This window comes from Tamandua tetradactyla, chromosome 25 (genome assembly GCF_023851605.1).
Source record: "Tamandua tetradactyla isolate mTamTet1 chromosome 25, mTamTet1.pri, whole genome shotgun sequence".
Taxonomy (NCBI): Eukaryota; Metazoa; Chordata; class Mammalia; order Pilosa; family Myrmecophagidae; genus Tamandua; species Tamandua tetradactyla.
The window spans coordinates 25,788,656-25,811,425 of NC_135351.1; the positions used below are offsets into that span (position 1 = coordinate 25,788,656).

The 22,770-nt window shown below is 37.4% G+C and overlaps 1 long non-coding RNA gene and 1 other non-coding gene across 2 annotated transcripts in view; both read left to right on the forward strand.

The window, feature by feature from the left end:
- LOC143668873 (uncharacterized) overlaps positions 1-22,770 on the forward strand; it is a 363,984-nt gene that overhangs the window by 79,157 nt on the left and 262,057 nt on the right. The window lies entirely within an intron of this gene.
- Positions 14,686-14,792, forward strand: LOC143669400 (U6 spliceosomal RNA). The gene has a single exon (XR_013168912.1). It is a non-coding gene; the product is annotated as a U6 spliceosomal RNA (small nuclear RNA).

The window sequence follows — 22,770 nt, forward strand, 5'->3', positions numbered from 1 at the left end:
CTCGGGTAGTTGCAAGAACCATAAATCCAACTCGAAAGAATTTAAGCAGAAGAGGAGATTCGGATACAAGGTCCTGGGGTAGTTCATAAGATTAGGGCAGCAGAGAATTAGAAGCCAGAGCTGCATATGGACCTCTGTGACTGGGGAACCTAGGACCTCAGATTAGGGACTACACACACTCAGCAGTTTCCCCTTCTCATTAGTGATAATCTTCATTGTCACAAGCTATGTTATCCCGTCAGGACAATACAGGATAATCACCCTACCTTTAGATCAGCTGATTAGAAACTTAATTCCATCAGCAACCTTAATTCCTCTTTGCTATGTAATGTAACATATTCACAATTTCCAGGGATTGGGACCTGAACACCTCTGCCTACCACATTGGTGTAGGTGCTTGGGGAGTGGTTTCAGAAATGGCCCAGCTGTGAGCCTCCCTTCAGTTATTTCATAGTCTTTTCAAGAGATGGACATGCAAACAAATACTCATCATATAATTTAATACGAAGTATAATAGTTGCATTTTCATGGCTCACTGGTGACCCAAAGGAAGGAAAAGACAATGTAGTTTGTTGGATCATAAAACATTATAGAGAGATGAGGGAATTTAGCCAAATTACTGTATAGAAGTATGAGAAGAAAATTCCCACAGAAAAGTCAGATGGATGGGAATTCAATGCAAAGATAAAAGAACAGGGTACAGGGGGGTACATTGAGGTAGAAAGGGCCATAAGACTGGAGAGAAGCAGATGCACAGTCTTACAGGCCATGCTAAGAACTTGGGTTTTGTTTTGTATGCCATGACAAGCTGTTTATGGATTTCAAGTCATGTAGGTATCAAATCCAAATTTGTATATTAGAAAGATTATCATGTTTTTCTAGAGGAATTTATGTGGCAATTGACAGATCGCCAAGGGGATGGGTGCAATATTCTAGGAAAAATATGATTGAAGTCTAAACTAAATCAATGGCTGTGACAATAAAGGGAAAGAGATGGATTTAAGAGAAATCCTGAGGGGTAACGGAAAAGATTTGCTGAGTGACTGAATGTAGAGTGTGAGGGGAAAATTGAATCAAGGATCACTTCTGGTTTCTGCTTTAGGTGACTGGTTAGATTGTTTTGTCATTAACTAGGATAAGAATTACAAGAGAATAAGCAGTGATGGAAAGAAAGATAATTGCTTCCATCCTGGATATGTTGGTTTAAGTGCCTGTGGGAGGATTGTGTGGATCCTTTTTTATATCAATTAAAGTGAAAACATCCTTTTGTTTGGTTGATTTTAAGCTTAAAAATACCCCCTCTAAATAGTAATTTTAGTCCACCTTAAATGAAGAATTCCTTTACAAGTGGAATTGACTTGTGCAGAAGGAACCCACAGCCAACGATACCATGGGGACATGACACAGAATTGTGTGAATAATGTCAGTAAGGGAAAAAAAAAAGAAATGTACAAAAAAAGTTAAGGAGAACTAAAAGCACTCTGATGAATGTCCAGAGCAAACTGAATGTAAGCAAAGGACATGTTATGTAATATTAACAAATGGCACTGTGAAAGTGGCATCTACTGCGATTTTTTTCTTCTGTCTTCTCCAAAGAAGGGTCTTCAAACTGAAAATGGGTGTAACAAACATGGTAAAGAGGGAAATGAATCCAAAGATAGATGAGGTAGATAGTTAGAGACCATCTGTAGGCTTCAGATGAGTTCCTGTCTTTAAATTTACATCATTCCAGGACACTGAAATAATGCTATCCTAGAACCATTACTAGTAGCTGCTAAGGAGTTAGGAAGAATTGGTGAGGCACCAGAAGACTGGCATCTATAGGGTTAACAATGGAATGAGCAGGGGGATAAAGGTTGCAAATCTTCTTTTTGATCCTGGAGGAATTTGAGAATGGATTACTGAAGCAATTTGAGTGTTGAGAAAAAACTAGAATGGGTTAACAAAATACTTAAATGGAAAGTCATTTCATGTATTTCTGTTTTTCAGATAACAAAGTTTAGCGATAGAGCTAATAAATTGGGACAATACAAATGAATGGAATTATTTCCATTTTAAAATAATTAGACCCATATCAACAAGGTGAAATTTACAGACAGAAATGTAAGATCCTATTCTTAGTTTTTTAAAAAAATGAAATCAGCCAGAGACCCTAGTTTGATTCCCGGTGCCTGTCCATGCAAAAAATAAAATAAAATAAAAAAATAAAAATCAACAGTAAAATTGAGAGTCTGTTAAGGATCCATCTTTAGAACATTAAAAGAAAAAGATACAGAATATTTGGTTGTTTTTAAGTTTAAAAGAAAAGTTCCACATTGTAATCTCAGTTGGCCTTAATAGGCATGATCACCTCAAACAAGGAAGAAAACAGCTTTACTGTACTGGTAAAGATCCTATTTCAAGTATTGTATTGTCTTTTGAATACTGTATTTTAAAGGGACAGTAAGTAGCAGGCTAAAAGAAAGAAACTCATTATCTGGAAATGATGTCAAGCAAACAAAGTTGAAGGAGCTAATGATAATATTTAGGCTAGAAAAGACATATATTCAAATATTTGAAGATATGAGTTTAGGCTCCCAATTTTCTTTAGCTCTAGAAGCTGAAATTACTACAGTGAAGTACAGTTAAACTCAACATTGATAGAGGTATTAAAACTAAATCATCCAAAATAAGAATGAATGCACATCTGATGAGAAATATGGTTCCTCCCCAAAGCAGTCTTCAAATACAGGTGAAATGACGACTTGAAAGGGATGTTGGAAAGGAAATTCCAACATCAGATGGGAGTTTCCAACATCAGATGGGAGTTTGGAATACAACATTTTTTCTTAAGTTTTTAACTATGAGGCTCTCTTTTAATTTTAAAAGAATTTCATGAGTTTCCTTATGGTAATATTTCTAGTATCCATTATTTAAGTATATGAAGTAATAATAAAAATATTTTATTTGGGTCCAGAATTATTTTCATATAAGTATATATTAAAATGGCTCAAAAATGTTTTCATCCTTTTGCAAAATTAAATTCTCAAGACTTTTATTTCTTCCATAGACAATGCTTGTGCTCATTTGGAGTCACAGCTCCCATAAAAACTTCATGTCCTCTTAGGTTTCGAAGGTCCACAAATTAGGTACTGAACAAGATGACTAAATTATGATTCAATAGGTCTGGGTAAAGCTCAAGAATTTGCATTTTTAACAGGCTCTGAGGTGATGCTGGGGATGTTTCTGGTTTGCAAACCACAGTTTGAATAACACGAAAGCATCTTCCAAGATTTTTTTTTCTTACCTCTATCCAAACTTGAAGTTGACACTGCTCCCTGTGGATATTTATAGAGAAGATCCCTGGCTGACTCTAAATCCTGGTTCTCCCACTTCCTCAACCTGAGTGATTTTGAAGAAATTACCTAAGGGTTCTGATTCCTTCATTGGATATATGAGGACTAAATGACTTAATGTATGTAAAGTGCTTAGCATAGTATCAGACATACAGCATTCACTAAAAATTCATGGTTATTGATTGCTTTAATGATGAAAGTAAAGATGGCAATGAGAAATTAAGTAGAATTTGAAACAGGCATTTCTTCTCTAAGGCAATATGTGAACTCCTGGAAAATCTTATATTCTGAAGAATTGTGCAATAAAAATAATAGAATTTAGGGAAACAGTTCTTTCCCCAATGCACCTTTATAATCAAAGCACAAACAAGAAATAATGATTTCTATCTGGGGAGTCAATGTAGGTGGCTCTGGCAGACAACTTGGTTTTGCTGAAAGCTACCACCATGGATACTGGAAATAAACAAGGGAGGATACAGTAAAAATCCTGGCAACAGTTTAATTAGAGCAGCCCTGGTTGGTGCAGAGAGGGCTGAGATTGTAGAGCTGCCATTAAGTTGGGCAGTGCAAGCCACCTTGAGTTGAGAGCTCTGGATTTGCTGGCTGCTGGGCCCCTCAGATTTTTTCAAATACATTTGAATAGGTTCCTGCTGTGACTACAGCTGCTGAACTGATGTGTTTTCCTTTTCTCCTGAAGATTATAATTCTACTACTATTTAGCACCCCTCCTTGCCTGGGTGGGAGTGGTAGGTAGATGACATTTAAACCAACATGACTTCCACATTTCACTGACATCATTCCCATTACAAATTGCATTACAGAATTAATTACTAATTTTAGTTACAGAAACCTGCAGTGTAGCAGAACAGAATGCACAGGGCTTTATAGTCTACATTTAATCAGAAAAACTCTGAGAAGGAACAATTTCTATAACCCTGTTGGATTCTCTAATATCCAGGTGACTAGAAGACTCTCTAAGTTACTGTAGCAGAGACAGCCCTTTTGCAAACCCTTGCCAAATAAAAAGCCTGTGGTAGAGTGGCCAGTTGCAGGGGCTCTTGGTTAAATATCTCCCTTCATCCTCCATTCTGTGGAGATCCCACCCTGGGAAAGGACAAAATTCCTTTATAAAGCATTTTTTTCCTGGTTTAAACTCATTCATAAACCACCTCCTCTCATACCAAAATGCTTCTCTATGCATCTTTTGTCTATGACAGCAACACAAACGATGTGAAGATCTTGTTTGTAAATGGGCAGGTCTTTACATCAAGCCTGTGGTTGCACATCTTTGAAAGGAGCTGAAAGGATCAGGTGTGAGTTTTTGGTTGGTGACCTCAATCCTTTTGAGAAGGAAAGGATACCAAAAAAAAAAAAAAAAAAAAAAATTAAGAGTCTGTGACTGTTGGCTCAGTATATGGCTAGCTAAGCATTACGGTCTCTGCCTTGATGTATGTTTAGGCAGCAGCCTGCAGTCTGGCATGAGGTGGACTTTTCCTTCACTTGTTTTATTCTAAATAGTCTTCAAAAGCTTCTGTGGAACAGACTGTGGCTTTGATTTGACAAACGTATTCAGTACTGTCATTTCCATGAAAAACTTGCATTCTGACCAGCTTCAACCACTTTTCAAATTCTCCTTTAAATTCAAATTGCCCATAATCTTAACAGACTAGAGATAGACACAGCAAGGAAGAGGAAGTGAGATGCTTCTCATGTGTGCACATGACCCTCAGATCAAAGGGACCCATCTAGACAGCAGGGAGAGTAAAAATCCCTGAAGAAAATAGCAAAACACTTGCTGTGTGCTATATACTTCCTAATCTGGGGCTTCAGAGTGATGTTGGTTCAGACAAACCTGTGACATGTTTATTAAGCCTCCCTTAAACATAGTAAATCTGAAAAAAAAAATAGCTAGAAATATCTAAAGAACAGGCTGTTTTGCAAGATTTCTGAATTTTAGGAGCTCTATTCTTGGTCAAAAATAGAAATAAAGAGCTCAGTGTGGTGGGCATTATTGTGGAGGAGGAGCCCTCACTTGGTTTCATTTTATGAGATTTCCTAAAATATGTTGCTAGACTGTCTTTTCCGCCCTTATTCCCCATGCACTTCTCCAAATTCATACTCAAAGACCTTCCCTCATCCTTGGTAACTTGAGGAACGTGGTATACACTAGAGATGTGGGAAGTATTTGGAAGCTATGTGCCTTGGTGACAGACAGTCACACCTTTTCAAGCATGTTGCTCAGGAAATATGGGGTCTGTTTTCTGCTTTCAGCCTATGGCCCCAAAGAAGTAAACCTGATCTTCTACTTGCCTTCTTTGTTAAACAACTTGGTTCCTCCTGGTTTCCCATGGAGCTCCTCTCCCCTGACCCACACTTTGTTCTGGATTTGGTGACCTCTGGTGACTGTGTTTGCAGTTGACTTTCACAGCTCATCTCTCAGGTGAGCTCCTCATGGAATCCAACCTTAGGCTTCTGCTCTTTGTTCAGCTCGTTGGTCTCTCCACTAAGACCGAGGTCCACATCTATCCTCCTTCCCAGTCATTTCATGCTCTACTTTTAGGGGAGTTGTAGTTTCCTAGGATGCAGAAAAAGCAGATACCATGAAATGGGTTGTCTTTATGATGGGAATTTACTAGCCTAATTTTTGAGGGTGAGAGAAATGTCCAAATCAAGGAATCATCTAGGTGATACTTTCTTCCTAAATACTGGCTAATGATGATCCTTGATTCCTTTTCCATGGCAAGGCACATGGTGGCATCTGCTGGTCTTTTCCTTCTTTTTCAGGTTTTGTTGCTTTCAATTTCTCACTTCCATTGGGGCTTGAGCGCGCTCTCTCTCTCTCTCTTTTTCTCTCTTTATCTTTCTTTTTTTCTCTCTCTCTCACCATCGTTCTGTTTATAAAGGACTCCAATAAGAGGATTAAGACCCATCCTGAATGAGGTGGTTCACACTTTAACTGAAATAGCCTCGTCAAAAGGTTCTACTTACAATGGGTCCATAACCCCAGGAGCGGATTAAATTGAATGCCTTTCTGGAGTACATCTAGCGTCAAACCACTACACATAGGATAGCCTTTCTTGCCCCCAAATCCAATTTCTCCAGGAGAAAAGCTGACAAAGCACAAACTAATAATTAATTTATTATTGTTCTTCAGGATATTTAGGGGAGCACATTACGGTATTCTCAAGTGAAGCTCATTTCACCCAAGATTCTTCCCTAAAGGAATACATATATGATGTGGGGCATTAGGTAAGGGTGATTCTGCCACCTCATATTTTTTGAAATTATTCTTTCCTTCTTACCTCCATTTTCTCTGCCATTGCCCAGGCAGGGCAATATTCTTAATCACCAGTAACCTCTTAATTAGTACCGTTGCTGTCAGGTCTAATTCTTTTCACACTGTCATCAGGGGGTAATGTAAAAAATGTCAAAATAGAAGACTGATAAGGTCTCTCTCTTGCTTCACTCTTTAAAACTTTTCACTGCCTATCCAGCATTTACATCAGCATTCCCTAAGGGGCAGGGAATCAGAGATCTCAGCAAAGAAATAAATGGTCAAATATGTGTGGGGAAAGTTGTATAATGAGACCCTCTTTTAGAGATTCTGAATATGTTCAAAATTCAGAACATTAATGGCTCTGAAGACTCCTTCAAGGAAGAAATTTGTTCAATTCAGAATTTCCTAGATGTATTTGATCATGAAACTCCTTTTCCAAATTTTATTAAATATCTGCAGTACTACTTTCCACGAAACACTTTGAATATACTTTGTAGGATAAAAACCAGCTGCTTAACTTGTAGGAATGGGCGCATCCTAATGTTTTCTGTTTTTATCTATCCAGCCTCATTTTCCACCCTTCAATGCCTTGCTCTTTTACGTTCTAACTGAACAAGGTACAGTACACGGTGTTGCATTCCTTTGTGTCTTTAATTTGTATATCACAGTTCATGGAGTGTTTTTCCTCCCCTGATAAACTTTTTATTATTATTATTATTTTTTGCATGGGCAGGCACCCGGAACCAAACATGGGTCTCCAGCATGGCAGGTGAGAATTCTGCCACTGAGCCACCATTGTACCAGCCCCAATAAACCTTTTTCCTCCATCTTTCTAACCCAAGATAGATGACTCATTCCCCAAGTGGGAACCCTTCCCCAGCTCTTGCCCAATAAGGATAACCACTTTTTCCTTAGTTCTACCACACTATACCTTGTTTACATTTTGGTTGCATTCATCATTCTGATTTATAGTTATTGTACTTGTGGGTCTCATGCATCCAAAGGGCTGCAAAGGACTTGGTGGAAGGGGTCAACAATATGTATTCAGTTTTTGGGATATTGCCTGGAACATGGCAGAAGATTAACGATGCTTGTAGAGCAGATGCATGGTCACATTCTGGCCCTGTTGGTTTGGATATTTTAAATTTGGCAACACATAAACATCAAGAAAAAAACAAAATGTTCTCACAGGGAAATGAAATATCTGTGTGTGTGGCCTATATATATTCAATGGACATACGCAGATATGCTCAAATGCACACTTATCACTTATGCTTTCACAGATATTCCTTTTCCCAGTCATTAAACACAGCTCTTCGCTAAAGGAGAAAGAAATACAGGAAGAGAAGCTTCATCAGGGGCGCTGGAACACATAGGTTGTCTTAAGACATAACACCTTGGGAGTTTCAATCTTTACACATAACCTTAGCTTCTAAGGTCTCATCCCGACATCAGACCCACAGCATCCTGCCCAGCACTCCATTTATCTACCTGGGCTGAGTTGACCCCACTGGAAATCGAACATTGCTACAGATATTGATCCAGGTACACAGACACAAGCAATGCTTCCCCCCTCCGCCTTGTGTAAAATGTACAGAAGAGGCTGCTCTAAAGAGCTTGGAAGTGCAGAAGCATCCACAAGGCTGCTGCTTCCCTCAGCGGGGCAGTAGAAAGGAATCCTCGGCCACTGTTGGTGAGGGAGTCATGCCACTGCAGCTTGGTTTGCCTCTCTTCTTCCTCTGCTCCATCACGCCCTGACCCTTAATGTACTGTGACCTGTTAGTCATGACCCTCGCAGGCTGCATGGGTGCTCTGTTCTCCTCTGCTCTGTCTCTTTGGCCTTAAGCTATAGTGAACTCACTGAGCACGAGACTCCCTTTTTAAAAAATGGAACTGAAAGGAGTTTTGTTTGCTTTCTGGCCCTGGAACACCAAGGCACTGTTGTGCTCCTTAAAATTGTAAATTATGTCTGTTTAAGAAAATGTCAGTGTTTTTTAAAACAGAATAACAGTGCTGGAAAAGACTCGGCTGTGCTATTTGTTACCAAAGTTTCATGCAAGAAAAATGATGCATTCATCATTACGAGCACAGTCAGGCGGTCTAATGACCTGGGCACAATACTGCCTCAGTTCTATTAAGTAGCATGATGGACTTTTTTTTTTCCCTCTTCAACAAGTTATCTGAGTAATGTGAAAGCTCGTAAACTGAGAACCAGGGAGGCTCTATCAATAATGCACTATACTTAAAAACAATTAAAATGTAAGGCACATCTTGTATAATTAAATTGATTTTTTTTTTCCTGCCAGAAACAAGACATTTTCAGGTAATGATTGCTTTGGTTGTCTAAAATTGTATTTACTGGGGTGGGGGTGGGGGAAGGAGTTCTGTTGTTAGATTCTGACACCATTTCTTCTTTCTGCAAAATCCCAATTCCTAAATAGGCTGATAGGATGATTTTTGAGTAGTGAAGGGTGACTAGCTTTGGATAATCCATGCAATCAATATTGGATCACTGTATTAGTAAACATGTTATTTAGCTACATAGAATTTCAACTCCGTAAGTGGACTAACAGTTGTAGGAAGGCAAGAGTGCAGGTTTTAGCCTAGGGACTCAGGCCCTGAGTTTTGTGGGTCTGCTGAAAATTTGGGACCCTGCTCAAGGCTAGTAACTTAGCCATGTTTTCTCCAGTCTAATCCAAGCATAAAATAGTGATGTTTTTATGTGTCTGAAATATGTTAAGTTCTTTAAAACAAGAGGTTTTACTTTTTTCTTATATTCAACATTGCTTTTTAGGTGTAAATGTAACACCATCCCTGCAAAGGCAAATAGTCCTTTTTTGACCCCTGAACAACTATACTAAATTGGGATCTTTGCTTGAACTTTGCTTACTTGGCCTTCATTCATGTTAAACAGCTGTTGGAATGAATACAAAGGAACTTGCCTGACTTTCTAGTAATAACCTTGATTTGTTTTTTTCTTGATGGCTTGAAAGCATTTTTAGTGAATTAAGTTTTACCTTTTCTAGCAATGGTAGCGGCTGTTTTTCTATTAAATGTTACCGGGCTTAATGGAGGGATAGAAGCAACAGGAGTTGTAATGTAGAAATCACAAAAGAAAGAAAGAGAGAAAAGGAAGGTGGAAGGAGAAGGAAAGAAAGAAATGTCAATTTTTCCTCGGTTTTCATTTCTTTTTCAAAGCTAGAAGTAACCCAGAGGAGAGCAAATAGGGGGTTCTGTATGAGTGGGTGGAACATATTTGCTGTGAAATATGATGGAATGTTTATGGAGCTGTTTTCTATGAAAGTCAAAATGTTCCTACTCTCAAATCCAGGGGCCTTTTAAAAAAAAGACTGTTTGCTAACTGGTTTAGGGCCATGGGTTTCTCCCCTTGGAAGTGCTGGGCCTATATTCTGGTCAGCTACGCTCATGTGTTGGGCAAAATCCCTACGAGATTAGCTCCATTTCCCAACATGTGGTATCGAGTTCTACCTCTTTCCAGCATTTGCTGGGGAAAAGATTTTTGGGTTAGTTTGGGGGAAAATACTTACCCTAACAGTGCTTCCTTGCTATTTGGGTTATCTAGATGTGTTACAGACCCTGACTCTTGGCCCTGAGCCCACGCCTCTCTGCTCCCTAGGCCCTGGGTGTGTGATAGTAATGTGGTGTGATGGAGAGAAACGGGGACATGGAGGTGACCCAAGAAATAGTGTGGCCTCATGCTCTCTGAGCCTCCATAGTTCATAACATGAAAGCGGTGATACCACCCAACCTTAGTTTGACAACTATTTTTAATAATCGCCTGGATAGAAAAAGAGATGGAGCTTAATACAATAAATTGAAGCTGTAATTGGGTTAGGGCAATGGGATTTTAGATCAATGTTTTCTTCTGTTCTTCCAGATTTTCTACAATTTCCTCTACACATGCACACATAAGGAAAAGCAACACCAAAAGGCCTTTGGGCAGCTCATTCACTATGAGAAATTCAGCAGTTGGTTTTAATCTTCAAGTAAATCATCAATCTTTAATTTAGGAAAAAATAGAATTCATACAAGTATATATACACTATTATACCACTTCAGGGATTGTTTCGAAATTCAACTTAAATGATGAAGTCAGAGTACTGAATATTTTGTTGCATATTTCAGAGATAGTGGTTGCTATTTTGAAAATTAAAAAAATTGCGATAATTAATATCATAGTCCCCTTATTCTATTAAGAATTCACTTTAGGGCGATGCAGTGGTGGCTCAGTGGCAGAATTTTCGCCTGCCATGCCGGAGACCCAAGTTCAAATCCTGGAGCCTGCCTATGCCAAAAAAAAAAAAGAATGCACTTTATATGCCTCAATAATTCTATGATTTAGTTGGCAGTGGACTGATAATACAACTAAGAAAACCAAGAGTTAGAGAATTTGATTACTTGTCCAGGATCACACAGTGATAGAGCTGAGATCCAAACTCACCCTTCTTCTGATTTCTGAGTTCAAGATCTTGTACTCACAACTTATCGACTCACAGAGTACCAGAACTAGAATTTACTCAGTTTGACACCAGCCAAGCAATTATGTGACCATCTGAAGGACATAGTTTATCTCAAATACGTATTTTTATTATTACATATTCATCCTTTTGGGCATGGTAAAATATTAGTTTTATTTACTCAACTTTTAATTTTCAAATACCTATTAGCATTGCTAGATTATAGTGAATCCTATCATTTGTTTTCTAATGATCAAAGATAACCAACTTCTTGATTATAATCAGGTGATAATTTATACGTAGTAACAATTTAAAGTAGTGCTGTACTTAGGTCTTTGATGTTTGATAACAAACTCAATAATTTCAAAGTTATTTTGAATGTCAAACTTGAATTCATTCGGTTGACAGAATGTTAATGCAGATCTTTATTTTGGAAATATGAAGGTGATCCATGTTGGAGGCTGTTACTTTTAATAATTAAATTGTTGTGGTTTTTTGTTTTATATCAAAAAGCAGAGCAGATTTTTAAGTTTTAATTACTACCGTCGATAAATTTTGTGTTTTGGAACTATGTCCATGGTTTTCTCTTGTAAAAATTCAGCTTAGATGTCTGTGGTTCCTTTGGTTTCTTTCACTTATAGTAGATCCTGTGTTAAAAAGTTACCAATTTATTGTAGCTTTTAATTGGTTAAGGACAGATAACTGTCATTAGTGACTTCAGTTTTATAAAACAATGAGATCAAGTACAGTTCATTTAAAATAATTTTTATAGGATTTTTATCTTTAGAGTTGACTGTGACTTCAACTGGTGTGCTGTGATTAATTAAGCCACGTTAATTTGAACTTTTGGTCATTATCAACTAAACCTTGGTGAATTTATTTTGCCCTACATATGTCCACAAATTTGTTATTTATTATATGATCTAAAGACCTTAATAAATACTTGGAAAAGTACTAAATGAGAAAGTGTACTATTATACTTATCTATGTTAGAACTTAAAAATTCCTAAACAAACAAACCAAAAGCAAGCAAGTAAACAAACAAAGAAAAGGAAAGTAAGCTTCATCCAGAGGTAAGTAAACAGGCAGTATAATGTAGCAGAAAGAACACTGAACCGAAGTCAGGGCACTTGAGTTCAGTTTATGGAAATACCTGTGTGGATTTAAGTAAGTTACACCAGGGTCTTAATGTCCTTTATTTCTAAAAGGAGCTGCCTGGCAAAATTATGTCTTTCTAATGATTCTTTAGAAAGTCCAAATAGAAGGGACTATGTGTTCTTTACACATAATTTTTTTTTTAACTAAAGAAACTTACTTTTGTATATTTTATACATTCCTGTTCTATGTATAGTGCAGTTGTGGTAGAGGTGGGATCCTCTATTTTTTTGAAAAAATGCATACAAATATATATTCACATATATATTTATATATCTATATATACATGTATACATGCATGTATATTTTATAAAATCACTGAAGCTATGGCCTGCTCTAATATTATACAACTTAGGGCATTCCTCAGTGTAGAGAAATTCACCTATCTGAAATAATGAGTAGACTATGTATTAATGTCTAATACATGAAGGAAAACTGAAGTCTTGAGAAATAGAATCTCAGAAAGCATTGGGAAATCTGGAATCCAGTTGGGTTCAATCAACACCAGCCACACCACCTTGGTCAATTCTGCTTTCTAAAGTTTCATAATTTATAAGCTGATTCCCTGATTAATCCCACCTGGCTACTAACTTCCCACCTGGTACTTTCCCTCATACCATACAGGGAACATATTCAAAATTACTTTTGATAACAACTCTGACAATGCTACTGGCCTCTTTTAGATTTGTTTGCTCAGTAATTTAAAGTTTTGGATTTCTGGGAACTATTTTGTATTTGTTGTACTGTTCTATCCTTAAAGCATTATTTATTTACCTTAAGCATGAAGAGCTCTGGGCTCTTTTAAAAATGTAATTTGGAGAGAGAAATGTTAGTCTAATTACTTTAACAAGTACTTGTCCTTGGCAGGAGAGATTAAGATGATGGGATGGGATCTACTGAGTACCTAATTGGGAGGAAGGAAGGAAAACAGGAACTCTGACAATTGAAGTGCCACAGAAAGGGAAGATGAGAAATTGCCCCATACACCTACCACACATTTTTCTTGAGGCTCACAGAGGAATTTAGGTCCCTGACATTAAAAGCTTTGAAAATATTCAGTAAAACAAAGCACGGATACAAATGGAACTCTTAAATGATCATACAGGTATGTGCTGGAGCACATCTGTTTGTATATTAATAGACACCCAAAATGTATAAATCAAAAAGATTGCGGTGAACCAGCATCCTTCCATGCAAGTATTTTTTTCTGGAGAATTATGGTAAATTTTCAAATTTTCAATTTGTGGTCTGATTTAGCAGGTAGAATAACTCATCTGGAAAAGTGCTCATGATGGTCAAAGGGTGGGTATATATTGCACATTTTTAGGCCTCAAAGACAGAAAGAAAAATGAGTTGTCCTCATTAAGGCTCCCGGCAGCAGAACAACCTGGCCTGGCTGATAGTCCTAGATTCAGCCCATCCATTGCTGCAGGCTTTTTGTCTGTTTTTTATAAAAGTGATCAGTTTCCACATGCTTATACGCCGTTAGGTACTCAGAAGTAAAGAAATGAATCTATTCATTCATTTCAGTAAAGTGATCCAATTTTCCCAGCATGTACATGTGTTTGTGGTTTGTTAATTTTTTTTTTTTTTTTTTTTTTTTTTTTGCTTTTTGAGAAACACATGTGCTGCAGTTTCAATGGTGGAAAATTTTACACACTTCTATAGTGAGGAATTTTAATTGTAACTTTTTGGAGAAAACCTGTTTTTTTTTTTTTTTTTTCTTTTTTTAAAATAAATATTGCCTTTGCACCTGGAAATACAAATAAGATACTGTATTTAAATATCTCTCTCCCAGGCTCTCCGAAGAGGAATATCGGGTAACAAATGCTTTCTATGCTTCATCTTGGAGCTGTGTTAATTCTATATAAACATTCTAGAAAACAGCATGGGGATATGCCAGTTATCCAAATACATTCCGCTCTTCTGCATGCTAGAATATATTTGAAACAGATTATATTCTGCCTCTGTGTTTCAGTTTTCACAGTTAATAAGACAGGCATTTCCATGGTTGACTTGCTATTTTCATGGGTAGCAAATATTCTGATTAGTATTCCAGACGCTAAATTCCTCCAAATTTTATCCAGAATAGAAAGCCTCATAGACATTAAAGATTTTTCTTCTTGCTGTCTGTATTTAAAACATCAAAATAATTCTAAGCATATAGCTAAATATGTAACTATTGTTCTGGTAGCTGGTGCTTCTCAAAGAATGTTCTTTGAACCAGTGAGGATTTTTATGCCAAGTAAAAATGGTGGGATTAGAAAAATATCTCTTAACACTAATCTTATATTCAAAACTGTGAAATAAGCTCTTGCCTAGGACCAGAGAGATGACAAGAAGGAGGCATATGACGCTGACACTTCTATTATTTTAGTCTTTGCAATCTGAACCTCTTTGCTATTCTATCATACACAGTAAGACTTCAAAACCCCCTCCAGCGCTCGCATCGGCAGCACATATACTAAAATTGGAATGATACAGGGAAGATTAGCATGGCCCCTGCGCAAGGATGACATGCAAATTCATGAAGCATTCCCTATTTAAAAATAATAATAAAAAATAAAACCCCCCCAATATTTTAAGGTCATGATTTGTAAGTTGGTAATTTTTTCAATTATACTTGTGCAACTAACAGAATCAGTTGAGTTTTAAATACAGGGAATTCTCTCTTCTGTAAATTCATACTCTCCCTCCTCTCACAGAAAATAACCTAATGTTTCCACACAAAGGAAGCTCAGCCATTACCCACCTTTTCCTCATTTTTTTCAACCCCAAGTCTTGGGATGTTAAGGATGGTGACATAATAAATTGTACATATAAAAGTCAGTGAAGGGGTTGGAAGGGGAACAGGACATGTAGATGTCACGTGTGAGGGAATGTGAGCAGGGAGTGGAAATGGATATTTCTAAGGGAAATGATAATACAAGAACATATAAGTCTCGGGAGTTCTGTCACAATGTCTAATGAGCAGCCAAAAACTATAAAATTGTGGGGTTGTGTTTTTTTTTTTTTTTGCATTTTTAAATACTATATTCTGCATGCAAATATAGGATAATTTCATGTTGCAGGTTTATTTGTAAGCATGGTGATTTTATTAATTAGTTTAAGCCTTTGGGTTTGAGTACCATAAAATCTCCAAAACTCCAAGCATCTATCACTGGCAGAATAGCCTGAAACTTCATTTACATCATATGCATGAATTGAACTATTTGTCAGATATGATGAATTTTTTCTTTCACTGTAAATACTTTTCCAGGGAAAATATATTTAATTGAGTTTGGCATATAATAAACTGACGCTATTCTCTTTTCTAATAGGAGATGTGAGGATGCATCACCGCTTGGCCAGCTATGCCACCACCAAATTAAAGTTTAACAATGCATGCTGGATTAAGCAGCCTTCATGGATAGTTTTCCTTCTGGATTCTTATCTCACGCATGTTTCTAGTTGGAAAGTCTCTAAGATTTCTGAGAATTATGTATTCTGGACTTTCTACTGGGTTTTATTTTGGTTTCGAGCCAGAATATGTATCAGCATGGTGTTACCGTCTTTTTCCAGAAGTTAAATAAATTGAAGAGAAAGTAGATCAGAACTGAGAAAGAAGATACATATTTTTTAAGGCACGTGCCAATAAGGATACAATTGCACAATGTGCCTTTAAAAAATAAGTATTCTATTCCCATTGGCAGAATCAGGTCTGACCACTTACACTGTATTAACAATAATGTTTAAAAAAGGAAAGAAAGAAAAAAAAGAGCACTGTCTTCTGAAAATTTTCCAAGTGGGTTAATTATAAAAGCAAAATGAAAGTCCAGATCTGGTTACATTTACATAAATTAGCATTCAGTTCTTTGTCAGTTCATTTGTCGTTACCATCATTCATTCGTTCCTTCTGGCATGTGCTAGGAACTGGGACAAGAAAGATGTAAATGACCTCTGCCATATAAGGTAATGGCTTAAAACCACAAGAGAGACCCTTCCCTTAACATGCTTGGGAATATTTGACTCTCAGCAACGTGACCTCCACAAAGTGCCTTCCAATTTCCATTATCCATAAAGCTCTCTTGATATTTCTAGGAACAGTTAGAGTATGATTGTTCTGTTTAATATTTATAAATTGGTTAAATGTGTCAGGCTTTGACCTAAGCCATATAAGATAGGGCAAAATATGAAAGAGGATGGTCACATTCAGAGAGGAAAGCAAAGAGAAAAACATTCTCAACATAGCTGTAGTTATTTTCCGTAACCAACTGGCCCTCCGAAACAGCTGACATCCTTAGTCAGATGCTAAGCGTTTGATGAAGAATGGCCATGGCTGCGTCCCGTCACAGAGCTCTGTGCATCTCCCCTGTGCAGTAGTATTCCAGCTCCCGGGGTCTGCCAGCTAGCGATCATGTTCTCTAAAGAGCTTACACAGAGTTGTCTCTTCGTTAAAATAGGACACTTAGGGAAACACAGGATAGGACACTTAGGGAAACACAGGATACACTGTTGTTCAATTTAGGTGTTCTTGTTACCTCCCATCCTCTCATTTGTAAATTAGAGAAGCAGTTGCCCTCCATGCAGGCTTTACAATTCTTGTTTTCTACTTGTTTAAATTGGCATACACAGGTTCTACATAGTGACTACACAGCTATGAAATGATGCATGAAATGGGAAAAATTTGAAACATTTTTTTTTTTTGCCCTGACTGCCCAGGTCACAGAAATTACAGACATGGATTCACACACAACAAATGGTGTAAAGTCTCCTTTTTGCTTCAGCTAAGAATCAAGCCATGGTCAGTCATACCAATAAAAAGAGGATCGAGTCACAGGAGTACAGGGATTAGGTCTGTCTCTCTATTTGATGCCATGTAATATATAATCTTCTCAAACTCAGCCCTTTTTAATTGTGTGCTCTCTTCTCTTCTGCTCTTTTCTCGCTAAGATTCCTTATACTTAGCAGCTGATAAGGAAGCATGTTGAAGAAAGGAGGATTGGAATGGTGTAATGGAATTTAGGTATTTATTAAAAACACCCAGGAGGCAAAGCCACTGAGTGCTAACTATCTTTAGATGCCAATCCATGTATTCTAAGGAAACAAAAACTTTGCCTCATCATTATGGTTATGATTATTAACCCTATCTTGGGAACGCCCCCTTTCCGAAGCATCCCACGCTCATGTGTACATACCCATAGAATAGGGTCTGGTTTACTCCCCTGCTGTCTAGCTTGAAGTCCTTCCCTTTCTCTCCCACTTGAAAAAACAAATTGAAATGCAAGTGACGGAGTTTTACGTATAACTTGGAAATTTCTTTTAAAGTAAAATAAAAATTCATGCTGCATTTTAAAGGTTATGTTTCTCAACACTTGCTGTTCAGATGTATAAATAAGCCAATGAAACTGATTAGAATCCCCATTGCTTTTCTTTCCATGTGAATCCTTACTGGAATTCTGAGACCCGGGGGTCCCTAGGATATGTTTGGGACTTGACATTAGAATATTAGCATTAGCGTTATGGCTGTGGCACTCACTGGTTTTATGAACTGCGGAAGTTACTGTAGCCTTCCTAAGCCTCAGTTTTCATAGCGGTAAAATTAGAGCAGAAGCCTTCTGAGAGCTTTATGAATTAAATGAATTGGAGTATGTTCAATTAATTTTTATATTTTTATAAATTTTATAATTAAGCTCTTAGAGAAAAAGTTAGATCATATAATCAGGTTCTCTATGATGGTAGCCATGACAATTTTAAATGGCTAACCTATAAGAATACCTTTTTAACTTCTTCAAAATAGTAAGTACATAACAAAATATTTCCAAATATTTGGAGTTGAAGTAAAGAGCCCATTTTAGGCTATGCCCATTCTAACATTTTCATGTTTGAAGGGGCTTTTGATAATATGGGAGTGGGGAATGGAAGCTGACCCCTCTGCATTTCAGGACTTATCTGGTCCAGGGACCCATCTGGAGGTTGTAGATTTCTAGAAAGTTACCCTAATGCATGGAACCTTTGCAGAATCTTATATATCACCTTAAGTATTCTTTAAGATTGACTGGAATGGTTTTGGTTGGGATTTGGCATGTTATGGTAGGTAGCTATGTTTAACTGAAGCTTGTATTGAGTGACCTTCAGAGTAGCCTCTAAACTCTATTTGAACTTTCTCAGCCACTGATACCTTATTTGTTCCACTTCTTTTCCCCTTTTGGTCAGGATGGAATTGTTGATTCTGTGGTGCCACAGCCAGACTCATCCCTGGGAGTCATCTCCCACACCGCCAGGAGACTTTCACCCTGGATGTCCTGCCCCATGTAGCAGGGAGGACAGGAGTTTCACTTGCTCATAATTCACTTTTATTGGTGGTCAAACAGGTACTATAGTAATGGCATGTGGAATTTAATCAATGAATGGAGTTCAATAGCCCATTTTCAGTTGCAGTATTTGGAGAGGTTAATTTTGCAAACATTTGAATACTTTGGAAAAATTATACAGTAGACTGAAGTTATAGTGCATGCTTAATCTCAGCAGGCTGACCAGAAAATGCTCAATACCGAAATGTAATGTTTTCTTGAAGTGAAATCTTTCTCTATAAGTTGCTGGTTTTCTACTGCCTCAATATTTTTATCTTAAATTCACATTCCCCAGATGTTTTTGAAAATAGTTTTGCCAAAATTTTTTTCATGGCCTGGTGACATTTATTGTGTAAGCTGGCTTCCTTCTTTATCATGCCCACTTCCTCCTTCTTGCTCATATATCTGGAAATAAACCCCTATTTGTAACCAAAAGTGTTTATCATTCAGACATAAAATAATATAAAAGCAACCAACCACAAAAACAACAACAGAACCAACAAAAGAGCAAAAAGAAATAGAAAAAGGAAACATGTTGTGTGTTTGTGTGTGCAAAGGCAAGGATAATTGTTAATTCTCAGAATTTTTCATTTAAGTTTTTGGACTACTGATTATTTGGTAGATTTATTTGCTAACTATTTTATAGAGGATGGTTAATAGTTGCTAATAGTCATTGTGCTGGTTTGAATCTGTGATTTACCCCAGAAAAGCCGTGTCCTTTAATCCTCATTCAATATTGCTGGATGGGAGCTTTTTGATTATCCATAGAGATGTGTCCCACCCAATTGTGGTTGGTAACTTTTGATTAGATGGTTTCCATGGAGATATGTCTCCACCTATTCAAGGTGGGGTTGCTTACTGGAGCCCTTTAAGAGGGAACCATTTTGGAGAAAGCTTGAGAGCCATGAGAGCCCAGGCAGCTGGAGACCTTTGGAGATGAAAAAGGAAAATGCCCCTGGGGCAGCTTCATGAGAAAAGAAGCCTGGAGAGAAAGCTAGCAGATGTCACCGTGTTCACCATGTGCCTTTTCAGTTGAGAGAGAAACCTTAAGTGTCATGGGCCTTCTTGAACCAAGTTATCTTTCCCTTGGTGTCTTAGGTTGGACATGTCTATAGCCTTGCTTTAATTTGAATATTTTCACGACCTTAGAACTGTAAAGGTGCAACTTAATAAATTCCCCTTTTTAAAAGTTCCATTTATGATATACCACATTCCAGCAGCTTGCCAACTAGAACAGTCAGAACTGTGTTCACAAAACCAATCCTTTTTATAACGAACGAATGTCATGTTAGGAAATATGAAGTAACTAAATTATATCGAATTAACTAGTTCGTTATGCTTTAACCTTTTTCACGTGACACAAATGCAATTAATTCATTTTCTTAGCTCTATAATTATCGAACTTTTCATGCCTCAGAATCATCTGGAGGGCTTGATAAACATGGATTTAAGGGCCTGTCCCCAGAGTTTCTAATTCAGTAAGTTTAGGGTGGAGCCTGAGAATTTGCATTTGTAAAAAGTTTTCAGATGCTGCTGCTGCTGATCTTGTATCCACACTTTAACAACCACTATTCTTTATTTCCATTGTAACAAAAGTAAGTGACTTTTGTTGTAGGAGACATTAACATTTGGCTCCCTGCAAATGATACCTCCCAGTATCAGTGCCTTTCGCGTGAATAGGGACTAGGCTTGTGACTTGTTATAAACACTAGGATGAGGCAGAAGTAATGTGCCAGTTCTGGACCTGAGAACTAAGATGGTGTGACAGGTTTCCCTTTTGTGTTTGTGGAAACTGGCCACCATAGAGAAGTCCAAGTACTCTGAGACTATCACGTTTTGAGAAAGTGCAAGCACATGGAAGGGCAACATGGAAGAGAACCCAGATGAGAGGAGCATTGAGTCCCCTAGCAGGCAGCCTAGCTAGGCTCCCAACAGCCAGCCAGCACCAGCTTGTCACATGAGTGAGCATATAAATCTGTTAGCCATTAGCTGATACCAAGGTTAAGGGGAAAACCCAACAAGTCAACCCCTAATCATGAGAAATAAAACATTGCTGTTTAAGGTACTAAATTTTGGGGTGACTTATTAGGCAGCAATAGAAAAATCAAAACCAAATTACACCAGCAAGTGGTATATTGCTATAACAACAACAAAAAAGGCTGAATCATGTGGCATTCTTTGGTGTTGGTGGTAATCTGAGTCATGAAGGACCTTAAGGAAGCTGTTACTATAAGTTATTAAAACTGGGAGGTAATTGCTATTGGCAGTTGAGGAAAATGGGACTGGCAGAAAAATTAGTGAGACTTCCATCTGCAGTAAGGAAGATGATAACAAGCATATCTAATGAACTCATGGATAGAGCTCAGGAGAGTTCCACACAGAATGTTAAAAGTACAAACTTGCTTCTTCATGTACCTATAACAGAGAGAAGAAACAATATACTTTAAGAGAGAAATTATTTTTAAGCAAAATTAAGAAAAAATATTGAAGTCAGGTTTTTCTCAATTCAAAGTGAAACTGTTTCTCATTTTCATTCTTTCCACATGTCAGTGAATTCTCAAAATAATAAATACCCTGAGGATAAAGATCAAATAAGGTTGCTGCCAATAAAATATGACCTCTGAGTTGAGGTCTGGTATTAATACTTTATTAATTCCTTAGGAAGTTTATTCTTTCTAGATCCTCTCTGCTAGACAAAAGGACTTCTGTGTCTCACAACCAAAACCATGGAGCAGCCCTTTTTGAAGAGATTTGTGGATGTGACTTTTGTCTATTTTTTAATGGAATGAACTACAATAAGATTCATTGGAAACCCACAAAGTTATTAAGAGAACTGTATCAGCAGACCCATTGCCAACTTTGATTAAAAGTTCAAAACTAGCAGAGGCCTTTGGACCCTTGATTGAGAAAGTTACTCATCTGCAAGATTTGTTATAGAAAAGAAAGGGCAGCTCAGAGGATGGAGACAATAGCCATGGAAAAATATTCCCAATGCAGCAGAACTGATAGCTAATCAAGGAACTAGTTACATGTGCCCTGAGAAATTACAGAATTGATTTAAACCAATGATTGTTATGCACCTCCCATATTCCTGTTTTTGAAAGGGATAGTCTAAGTTTTGATTCTCATGTCTCCAGATCCTCCAACCCCAGCTGAGGCACCCCAGCTGGCACCATGTCAAAGACAAGCTCAGCCAAAATTGCAGAATTGTGAGCATATAAATTATTGTTATTTAAATCCATTAAGTTTTAGGTTGGTTTGTTAAGCAGCAAGAGATATTTGAAACATTTTGTCTTTAGCACAAGGACTGTTTAGGGGCCATCCTAAAAATGACTCTGCCACCTCCTTTCCATCTATATTTCTGATGATCTTTCCTCTAAGACTCCTATTATCTTTTGCCCATTTGAGAGTTTTTCCAGACAATACAGACCCAGTTTTTTTCTACACACATCTTTTTCCCCCTCTCCTTGTGATAATAATTAGTGGCCACATCTGCAGTCATGAACGTTTTCTGATTTTATGTTCAGAATCTAATATTTTATTTCAAAATCTCATCCTCAAAGAAATCATTAAAATGAATCCTATGGAGAAATGTTTGAGTTTGTCCTGTAGGAGTGGAGTTACTAGCTCCTCAGCCTCTGAGTTTTCTCAGCTTGTTTTCCTGGGCTCAAGGGATGCACGAATGGGGCCTAATGGTTGATTGTGCAACACCTTCATGGTACGAGGACTATTCTGGTATCTCTCTCACCATCTCCAGACCTACACAACTGGGAACTTATTTTGTTCTTCTTACTCTATTGTAAAGTTTACTAAATTTCCAGCTCTCTTTTAAGATCAAGTGGCTGAGTCATTATTTTATTTGGGGGCACTTAACACGGAGGCAGAATTTTTTTTCCAGCAATTGTAAGTTGCTAAAGAGAGCAAGAAAATTCCTGGCCTTTAGAAAATTCCAGGACTAAATTAACGTTCTTCTTGCCCTCCAAAGATGGCTCTATTTTATCTTCTAATTATAAACCTGAGTAAATGCTCAGTATGGGATCTATTTGTAGCATTGAACCTTCCTATGCTCCACTGAATTCAGCACCATTCATTCATAAATTCATTTACATATCAACCCATGTATTTTATGTGTTCATTCTTTCTGAATGACACTATTCTAAATGTTGGAATACACATGTATACACACATGCACA